Source organism: Palaemon carinicauda, chromosome 24 (genome assembly GCF_036898095.1).
Source record: "Palaemon carinicauda isolate YSFRI2023 chromosome 24, ASM3689809v2, whole genome shotgun sequence".
NCBI classification, from domain to species: Eukaryota; Metazoa; Arthropoda; class Malacostraca; order Decapoda; family Palaemonidae; genus Palaemon; species Palaemon carinicauda.
The window spans coordinates 88,887,712-88,899,555 of NC_090748.1; the positions used below are offsets into that span (position 1 = coordinate 88,887,712).

Here is an 11,844-nt window from a genome sequence, read left to right on the forward strand (position 1 = left end):
ACAATTACTGAACTGTAACAAACTGTGGCTAATTAGAAAACCAAACTTATTTTTTATCTAGTAGCTACAACTTAAGCATATCTGCTTATACCTTTTTGAATGAAATGTAGGCCTACCATAGATTCGACGTTGTGTAGGAGAAAATTTCAATGTCAATTGCTACTAATTGGATGAGAATCTCGAAAGAAAGAGATGAAATGGTATACATAGAGATGAAAAAAAAATCATAGTTAAAATAAGTAGTTGGAGGTTATATCCACATGCAATTAATGTACTTGAATTTTAATTAATTGCTAAAGAGATGATTAATATAAATTTCCTTTCCGTCACACGTTTAGATAACTTGTTTACAGTATTTTACACAATTCTGAAAATTATACGACCTTGATGTTAAGAGGTCCAGAGGAAATTGACATTTGATTTAACAATAGTTAAAAAGAATTGAAAACATGAACAGCAAATTTCTAAAGCAGATGTCCTTTCTCATTTATATAAGTTAATCTTACGCGATTGTTATTGTTAAATTTACCTTTTCAAAAAAACATTAATACATAAGGCCACTCCATTTAACATGAACTATAATAATTTCGGCTAATTATTTTAACCCTTTTACTCCCAAAGGACGTACTGGTACGTTTCACAAAACTCATCCCTTTACCCCCATGGACGTACCGGTACGTCCTTGCAAAAAAATGTCATAAAAAATTTTTTTTTCATGTTTTTTATAATTTTTTTGAGAAAATTCAGGCATTTTCCAAGAGAATGAGACCAACCTGACCTCTCTATGACAAAAATTAAGGCTGTAAGAGCAATTTAAAAATAATAAACTGCAAAATGTGCTGGGGAAAAAATAACTCCTTGGAGGTTAAGGATTGGAAATTTCCAAAGAGCCTAGGGGTAAAAGGGTTAAAGGTACTTGAAATCAATTAACTATTCAAATGATTATGATTGTTTAATATCAAATAAAAATTAAGAAATTGCAATCTGAATTTTCATTAGAAAAGCTAACGCTCCTAAGTGTAGATCTGTACCTGATTTTCAAGTTAGATTTTAGGCGTTTAGAATTTAATAGAAAAAATAGCATCACTTGTATTTATTAAGGGAAAGATACAGGAAATTCAAAATTAACTAAAATAGCTTCATATGCACTGACTCTGTAAAGATTAGGAGCCAATGAAATACTTGCTACTAAACCGAGTAAAAATTAATGCCTTTTATAATTAAATTAAAAAAATAAAGACGCTTTGATAGACTTCAAATAATCTGGCGATATTGTAAATGACTTTACTTTTAACTTGACTTCTGTTCTTCAATTCTCAGTTAGTGACTAATATTGAACTAATGTGATATAAATGGAGTGACCTTTGTAACACACAGATCATTTAAGTCTCAATAACTCTAATAAATTGAGCATTTAAAATATTTGAAGGACTATAATTATATTTATCATACGGGTTTTCACTAGGGTTTCCAACTAGATTGTAATTTGGCCAGTGATAATAGTAATAATAAAAGGTTTGATGATAGTATGGCCTCTTCAGTCGAGACTATTTGCTACTCCTTTTGAGCTTAAAATTTTGACTTCCTCAGAAATTTTCTGGAATTTTTTTCTGTAGTAAATCCCGGAATATTTGTGGCAGATCTTCATCTTGACGTCATTAGGAATGTCTTACGGCAGTTTAATTTTCTAGCTTGAGCAGGAGACTATAATTTCATTTCCTTTTGATGATTCTAATCTGAAAAAATAAAATACATTAATTTTACAGATATGTATTTCTTACTCGAATATTTTACTGTGCACTTCAATATCATGACTACACTTTTGGTAAAACATTCTGCATGATAAACTAAAAACAAAAAAAATATTCTAAAATATTGGAAATAGTGACATATTATTACAGATATGTATTTCTTACTCGAATATTTTACTGTGCACTTCAATATCATGACTACACTTTTGGTAAAACATTCTGCATGATAAACTAAAAACAAAAAAATATTCTAAAATATTGGAAATAATGACAGACATGTCCACGATATTTATTATAGCAACCATTACAACCCAAAGTATATCATGTAAAGCAAAAAAGTATCAATTCCTGAATCCTAACAAGAAAATACTTCACAAATCGAATGACAAGACTTCTGGTATTCCACTGTTTTCTTCAAGAGATATTCGATAAACCATAAATTCCCTTACACCACAGAGGATACCTGGTCAAAAACACAAACTACTCATAAAAACATTCATATAAAAACGATGTTTATAAATTCTGAGTAAAAACAACATTTACTGACACAGTAACAGTTTCAGGAGTAGAATATTTTTTAGTATACAAGAGTATAGTGCTGTGCAAATGAATAATTATTATGTTCCCCTCACCTAAAATAAGACCTGCAACTTCCTAAATTTATCAAGGATATATACCACTCTCGTAATTGAAATGGCATTCTAAACTTTTATTATATAACGTGGATCCTCCACAAAATAACTCCAGCTATCCTATCATATCAATCTATTTATCTAAGTGAACCTTCTGGTTAACCCGCTTAATCCAACAATCTTCACCATCTTACTTATCTAGTTTAAAAATGGTAAACCTTATCACACAATCTTTCACTCACTTAATACATCTAAGTGAATTTTCTGGTTAACCTTCAATCAATGAACCAGCTTATTCCAACAATCTTCACCATCTTACTTATCTAGTTTAAAAATGGTAAACCTTATCACACAATCTTTCACTCACTTAACAAATCTAAGTGAATTTTCTGGTTAACCTTCAATCAATGAACCAGCTTATTCTATCAATCTTCACCATCTTAACTAGCTTAAATATGGATAACTTTATCACACACTCTTTGACTCACTAACCTAATCTCGACTAGTTCACTGACAAGCTTTTTCGATGTTGTTTTTTACTTACTGGGTATACTTTAACTAACCTATCCAAAACTATTAACACAACAGCAATATGACTCTTGCCAATGATTAACCAATGTTACCTTAAATCAATGAAAAATCGATCCAATCCTGCCTTTATCCACCATTGGCTGCCCTATCCTGCCTTGTCCCTTGACCGACCAATCAATGTCTCATCGAATTACTAATTTTATATAACCTTAAATAACGAACTAAATATGACAAATCTTTAGAAAGTGTCAGCATGACTCTCACAACTGCAAGCTCATAGATTTTAGTACCCCTTTGTATAAATCTAAGCCATGCACATGAGGTAGACAGTGCTAAATAAGGGATTTTGACGAAGGAAAAATCTATTTCTGGGGAGAGACCTGTGGCGCCCGGTGAAAAGAGTCCTTCTTATATCTCTTTTCTGATAAAACCTTCCAATTATACCAGAGAAAGATAAAAGCATGGAATGCTGAGGTTACAACCCTCGCGCGAGCACCTTTTGGGTGTCGTGTATAAAGCAAAGGCGCGTGAAATCCACTATTCACAGTCATGTTGGATAATTACTGGCAATCTAAAACCAACACCTCTACCATCTTCATACTAAGTAGACGGTACCCCACCACCCAATATAAGACGAGAAATGCTAGCAAGAACTGAAAAAATACACAAATCAATGACCCCTTGCATCCATTCCACAATCATCAGGAAGCAAGGCCAAGACTGAAAACCCGCAAAAGCTTCGCAACAGTGAACGGACTAGAACCTTTTCGGGCAGCTACTCTCCAGGCTAGAAAAGCGGCGGGAAAGCAACTGATGGCCATCCAATGAGGAGCTGCCTAGCCTAAACGAAGGGATGCCCAGTGAAACAACCATCACCAGGAAGGACTGGGTAACCCTAAACATAGCAAGAGTAAAAGTGGGTAAAACTTGATATAACTGCCACAAATGGAGGTTAGCCATCATTTCATATGGCCTAGACTTGTGAAGAAGTAACAGGTTAACAGCCAAATGTCATAAGGATTAATAGTCCTGAGTTCCCCACAGGAAGGTACAGGTGCTTGATCCCAGCAGGGACTGGTCACTTGCCTCCAGTATATCAGAAGCACCTGTTACGCTATCTTTTAGGGGGCACGTCTGGAAGGTAAAGGAGAAGGTAGCTACCAAAGATAACCTCTTAGGCAAATTTGCTAATTCAAATGGGAAATAAATCCTCAATCTCAAGACAATAACCCCTGTGGCACTCAACTACTCCACTGGGGAATACTGCTCACCAGTCTGGGAAAGGTCATGTCATCCCCATAAAGTTAATGCCAACCTCAATCAAGCATGTTACATAATTACTGGTGCTCTAAGACCAACGCCCTCCCAGTACCCTATAGATTGGCAGGCATTACAGCACCAAATATCTGTTGAATAGCCCCTTCAAGGACCCAAAAATATAAACACGAGAATGATGAAAAACACCCATGCTATGATCACTGAATGGTTAGATAAAGATCGAAATCAAAAGCTTCATAACCACCACTAGCCTCGACCTCATGGAGTCAACAACTTGCCATTTAGAATACTGGACAGAAACAGACCACAACCCACAAGGCGAAGCCATACAGAGCTCATGTCAGTTTCTTCTCCATGGAACAAATCTCTGTAGAAAGGATTGGGTTACTCTTAATGGAGTACGAGCTACAATTGGAGGACTGCTAACAATCTTCATAAGAGGGGTCTCACCCCATTAGCTGAGGCCCCATGTGGGCATCACATACAGACAATGAACCACATACTTTGTGGGTGTTAAGAGCAGCCAATCTGTACAAATTTGAAGCTCTATGAATGTAATCAGGCTGCTACACAGTGGGTACAATGTTGGCGAGATAAGATATGACGATGAATTTACATGCTCCAGTTAACCTTACAAAGCTACACAAAATTAAGATTCTCTAAAAAGGAAAACTTTCCTTTGGTATATCTTTGAGCACTCTTACTCCACTGATCAAAAGTAAAAGTACACTTGACAAAAATAAACTATTATAACAAACTAAAGTAAGAGAAAGTTCCATAAGTGATGGTTTAAAATTAGGACCCTGGTAGCATCACATTCTGTAACTATGCAACCAAAGACAAAAGTGGCTTCGGCTCAGGCAGGCAGGTAGGTGGCTCATCCTCACCTACCCCCATTGTTACTACTTATCTTGGCTCAGGCAGGAAGGTAAGTGGCTCATCCTCACCTACCCCCATTGTTACTACTTATCTTGGCTCAGGCAGGAAGGTAAGTGGCTCATCCTCACCTACCCCCATTGTTACTACTTATCTTGGCTCAGGCAGGCAGGTAAGTGGCTCATCCTCCCCTACCCCCATTGTTACTACTGTATCTATCGTTCCAGCTAGCGCATAAGTTATCGCTTATTTATAGGACAAAAGGAATAACTATGTTAATGTAGGATCATATGATTTCCCAATGAGGTCGTCATAATTGTAGAATAATGTGGGGAATGTAATTACATAGTCAACAATATTTGGATGGTTATTATGAGTATCTGAGCATAATGCAAAAATCATTGTTTTCATTTATTGATTAAAAGACAACAAATCGAGTGGAATTCAGCTGGGGGAAATATCTTGTCATTTTTCTCATTTATCATATTTTACTTATTTTCAGTGGTCCCATGCCATAAAAAACTCGTTTTCCCACTATTTCCTCTTAGCAACATTAGCTTTAGAAGTGTTCTTTCATCTAAAAAAAATGAAGGTTCTTTTGATAACTGATCTTTTGAAAGTGTAAATTGCATTTAAGATTAATATTGCAGAATACTTATTTTCGCTTGCAGTTAACCTGATTTATCCCGTTCAAGTTGAAGATATAGCATTCATTGCTGTTCAAATATTTTGTGATACATAGTCTGTTTATAGATAATATAGTTTGTTAGAAGATAAGATACTAATTTTCTTCTCTTACAAGTGAACCCTATATTAACGTGTCCAGCATTTCCAACCATTAGTTTTTACTTTTCTCAACCCCTTAAATGGCCCAATTAACGTGGATTCTCAGCGGGAAATGATGTTTTACGGGTGGGGATACCATAAAAAGGGAATTACACAGTGTACGAATGAGATGAGCATACATCACACCAAACTCGGCTAGAAAAATACACGTATCAAGTGCGTCACAGGAAACCTGGGATTAGGGTGGGGAAAACAGTGAAAGATGATTGTACGGTATCACATCTAAACACCGCCACATACCATAGCCTCAGGTGCTATTTCTCATGGATTGTAGTCTTCATCCGCTGTAAGTATTCCATTTGATAAATAATGTTGCTGTATCACTTGGTAAACATTAAACAGTTCTTCTATGTACATTACACAGAGCTTCTTATATACATCACTTACTTTGATTAAATGCCAGTATAAATAGACTGGAAATGTGGGAGGTTGGGCTGTGGCACCCTAGCAGTACCAGCTGAACTCGGCTGAGTCCCTGGTTAGGCTGGAGGAACGTAGAGAGTAGAGGTCCCCTTTATTGTTTTGTTTCTTGTTGATGTTGGCTACCCCCAAAAATTGGGGGAAGTGCCTTTGGTATATGTATGTATGTATAAATAGACTGTATTCTCCCTAGAGCACTTATTACATAAGTGGCAGCCAGAGAGTAAATGAAGATGACCTTATTAAATATTTTGTTCCCCCACAAGCATTTTCAACAAACACACCAGCTATCAAGTAACTCCATAGGGTTTAAGAAATGGTTGTTACATAAAACTTTGAGACCTGTAGCATAAAACTTCTGGAAGTTTCATTGGGTTCAAAAGGTCAGTTAGTAAATACTTCAGATATGAAAAAGTTCTAAATCCATAGTACAATAACATAAGCATAATTATTCACCATTGATTTGTAGAGCCGCAAAAAAATTGAGAGAACCGTTCTTTGGTAAATACATGATGCTTTAATTTATAGCTAAATACATGAACTATATATTTTTCCTAATTGTTATTTTATGATTTATCCACTTTGAAAATGAATATAGGGAACAAACCACCTGTTTATAAGGTGTCCAAACCCTCCCCCATACAATAACCACCCTATGGGATCCCTGTGGGAAACCAGAGTTTTGGAAAAAAAAAAAAAAATGATTTTCAGCAATAGGAATGATAAGAAATAAATAATACACACAAGATAACGAGTTGTAAAATTATATGGTTCGTGTAAATGGCATGAAGATAAAGTATCTGAATTATCTATGATTCACATTACGTCACTCGCTTCACTCCCATAAACATTATCTTACTGCTCTTCTGTTCTGGCAAGTGGTACAATGATGCGCTGCACAATCCCTCCTCGTGAGCAACTACTCAAGTATACATACATATACCAAAGGCACTTCCCCCAATTTTGGGCGGTAGCCGACAACAACAAGAAACAAAACAAAAAAGGGGACCTCTACTCTCTACGTTCCTCCAGCCTAACCAGGGACTCAGCCGAGTTCAGCTGGTACTGCTAGGGTGCCACAGCAACAAAGAGAAACTACTTCAGTATAGCATCCCATAATCAGTCTCAAAAGTATAAATTGGACTTAGAAAAGTGGCTTTCACATTTTAGTCAATCGATACAAAGTTATGCCCAAGCCTCATTGGCCATAAAGAGAAGAATGAGAAAATAGTCAGCACTCAACCATTTCTTGTAGTGTATTCCTGTATAGCTATAAATTGAACAGTAAATATATAATACTTTACCTTCTAGCCAAATACATGAACCATATATTTTCCCTACTCATTATGTTGTGGTTTATTAATTTTTTTACTATGATTATTAAGGGAAAACAGCTGTTCATAAGTTTCATACCCTCCCCCCATCATAATGATGAGGGCTCCATTGAAGGTGGCGTGAAAATATATCATAAATTAATATGATTCACACGTCCCTCAACTGGTTTTTGTAATCTTATGACTCATCTGTGGTGGAAATGTGGGAGGTTGGGCTGTGGCACCCTAGCAGTACCAGCTGAACTCGGTTGAGTCCCTGATTAGGCTGAAGGAACATGGAGAGTAGAGGTCCCCTTTTTGTTTTGTTTCATTGTTGGTGTCGGCTACCCCCCAAAATTGGGGGAAGTGCCTTGGTATATGGTATGGATGACTCACTTCGCTAACAAATAAACATTATCTCAATGACTCAAGTTCTTTGCACGCGGTACAGTACATAGATGTGCTGTGCTATCAAAATATCATAATTATCTATACAATAATTTACATTACATACCTCAAATGGCTCTGCTCCACTTTGGCTCGCTTGCACATTACATGAACCATATATTTTCCCTACTCATTCATTTTTTTTTACCGTGATCATTACGGGACAACAGCTGTTCATAAGGTTTTCTACTCCCTCTCTATAATTAAAATCATGGGGGATCCTAGTATAAGTGGAGTGAAACTATACCATAATTACATATGATTCACTTGTCCCTCAAATAGTTTTTGCACCACCGTGAGTCACTTTCCTAAAAAATAAAGATTATCCCACAGCTCTGTTCAGGCAAGCATTACATGGTTATGCTGCACATGCTATCCACGGAGTCACTATTTAAGAGATCGATCCCCGCCCAGGGCCGTGAGTTTAAGCTGTTTACTGGGGAGGCTACTGCTGTGGTAGGGCACCACAGTGGGGGGTTGGGCTTGCCCGGCTGACGTTCTGGTGAGCATCTATTCTGATGGAACTGGAACTGAAACCAGACACCTTTAACCACCTTTAAAGTATCATAAGTACTGTAGTCATACAGTTATCCTTACCTCAAATTTATGAGGTAGATGGTTGAGGATCCTCTATAGATGGTGGGAGCACTGGGTCAGGATACAAAAAGGTAGCTTGAGGCAGTAAATGATGTAAATGCTCGGACCTCCTGTGGTGGTAAAATAAACACACATTAGTATGATAGTTCATGAAAAAACAAAATACATAAAATTCAAAATTTGTACATACATACATATACCAAAGGCACTTCCCCCAATTTTGGGGGGTAGCCGACATCAACAAGAAACAAAACAAAAAAGGGGACCTCTACTCTCTACGTTCCTCCAGCCTAACCAGGGACTCAGCCGAGTTCAGCTGGTACTGATAGGGTGCCACAGCCCAACCTCCCACATTTGTATTAAAATGAATTTTACCTGGTGGATAAAGCATAAGATAAATATTGAACTAAATATTTCTTTTGCATTCCACCACCAAGAATGTAACTTTTGACATCTCCCTAACACCTCTCTATGTTTTGGGTATCTGCACCTGTCTGTATCCATAAAACATTCTGAATGATTAACCCAGAGGTTCGTATATCCGTAAGTGGCAAGACCTTTATAGCTTTCCTATGAATCACTCTGGATTAAGCACCCCAACTTAATAAAACTGCTATTTACATTTTTTTTATAATTTTTTATAATTGTTTGAGAAACTTCAGGCATTTTCCAAGAGAATGAGACCAACCTGACCTCTCTATGACAAAAATTAAGGTTGTTAGAGCAATTTAAAAAAAATATACTGCAAAATGTGCTTGGAAAAAAATAACCCCTTGGGGGTCAAGGGTTGGAAATTTCCAAAGAGCCTGGGGGTAAAAGGGTTAATTCAATCATAAAGCAAGCTAAGGCTTACATCATGCAAAAAAACAAAGCTACCAAAAACGACTGAAAAGCAATGCATGTGCAGTAATCACAACCAGTCTCTCGAAAGTGAACAATTGGGTAATAAACAAGTAATTATGACCCAGTCCCAATTACCTATCTAGAGAAATATGCCAAAATAGGCCGCACTCGACCATTTCCTATAGAAAAACCAGTTTGGCTAGAAATAAGTATACAAGTTCTATATACGTGTTGCTTTATATTCAAGTTATTATTCTCTTTCTGCTTCAAGTTCAGAACAAATTATGTTTAAACAAGTAAAAAAATATACCACTTCTTATAAGCAAATCTAATTTTGCCAAGTTATTTATCCCTTTTACCCCCAAAGTAAGGTTAAATTTCGAGCACATTTTGCTATGTATTTTTTTAAATTGCTCTAACAGCCTTAATTTCTGTCATAGAGAGGTCAGGTTGGTCTCATTCTTTTGGAAAATGCCTGAGGTTTCTCATAAAGTTATAAAAAATATGTAAATAAGTGTTTTGCAAGAACATACCGGTACGTCCTTTGGGGGCGAAAGGGTTAACTTTTACACTATACAGTTGCCAAGTGCTATGCTGTGAAATTTTGTTACTTGTGCCTTAGGTAAAGTTTTGATGAGCCAAACTGTATCACAAGCTATATTACAAAGCTTAAAACTCTACAGTAAAAGTTTGATAACCGTTTGAGTTATGTTCTAAACAGGAATATGTCATGTGGTAGGTTAACTTGGGATGTAATTCCATAATTTGATTTAATCTACAGCATTGTATGTGAAGTGGGGATACTGTATATCAGCAATTTAATTCTATCTACAGCACTGTAAGTCACATAAGTTGGTGGGGGGTGTCTTAGCATGGCTAGGTAAGGATCCCGCATCCTAGGTTAGGTTAAGGATAGTACACGTTCCTGCAATTCAGGTATGGAAAGGCAGTAAATCTTGTTTAAACATATGAGGCAGCCCCATATTTACTTTATATAATAGACAGCATTTTGTAGTAATACAGTATTTTAAACGGTTGCACCCACCTAACTTGATTCCATTTGCGTTTGCTTAGGTCTCGCTAGGTGGGAGAGGAGTTCCGGCTAGTTAGGTTAAGACCTGGTGCCTAGGCTAAGACATCACTAATGTTCTGTGTATTCACATACAGTGTACAGTAGAATTTTTTTTCAATATTACATAATGAAAGATTAGTGCATTACAGTACATTCAATACGTGCTCAACCGTACACAAAAATCCCGACTTTCCAACTGGGCCGTCCATTATCTGGGAGTTGAAATGTATACTTAAGCCTTACTGGGTGGTTTAGGTCTACCTAAAAGATGTATTTCCTGTTCTGCTTTTTATAAAAGGATCTAATACACTAAACAGAGCACTTGTAAAATAAACCAATATGGAATAATTAGGTGCACACCATCACCCAAACAACCAGAATTCTCAGAACTGAAAATATATAGCATACCATCATTAATATTTGACCACCTACATAGTTAAATGGGCATCAGCAAGAAAAAACCCACATTTTCACCTACAGGTACTTCTAATAGTGGAGCGTCATATGATAAAAGGGTAAATATATACTTTGATTTCTAGCCAAATACATGAACCAAATATTTCTCCTACATGTTCTCTTGTGTTTTATTCTTTTCTGACTATGAATATTGGGGCATAGCACTTGCTCAGGAGTTTTCCAACACCAACTGCCACAAAATAACAACTATGGGCGGCTTGGGGGAAACCTCCGTTTTGAATGGGGAAACCCCAGAAATGAGTGATTTTTAGTAATAGTAATGATCAGAAATGCATAATAAACACACAACCACCAGTGGAAAAATATATATGGTTTGTTGGCATGAAATTAAAGTATTGTAATTATTTATGATTCACATTACGTCCTGCAAATGGTTTTTACTAGGACTTGGCTCACTTTGATCGCACATAAAGATTGTCTCACTGCTCCTTTACTCTGTCAAGAGGTACATGGATGTGCTGCACACGCCATCTCCATGGAAACTATTCAAGGATTATAATTACCTATTATCTATTTCATATCTCTCAAATGGTTTTGGCTCTTTTGCGACTTGCTTCGCTTGCCAATAAACATGATCTCACTGCTCCTTGGTTCTGGCAAGATATACATGGATGAGCTGTGCACACCAATCATGCGGCTATTATTTTGGGGGTATTTCTTTTTACTTTCACATGAGCAACATTAGCAATTTACTGAACAGACTGTTTTAAACAATGACCGAAACTGACTTCTCCCAGGGGTATTCATGGTAAAACTGAATC

General features: G+C 36.6%; 1 long non-coding RNA gene across 1 annotated transcript in view; it reads right to left on the reverse strand.

Annotated features, from left to right (window-relative positions):
• Positions 1–1,627: 1,627 nt before the first annotated feature.
• LOC137617887 (uncharacterized) overlaps positions 1,628–11,844 on the reverse strand; it is a 17,006-nt gene continuing 6,789 nt past the window's right edge. The window contains exons 2-3 of the long non-coding RNA XR_011039690.1: positions 8,692–8,801; positions 1,628–1,736 (exon numbers count right to left, since the gene is read on the reverse strand). This is a non-coding gene — a long non-coding RNA (uncharacterized lncRNA). The remainder of the gene's footprint in view (positions 1,737–8,691; positions 8,802–11,844) is intronic.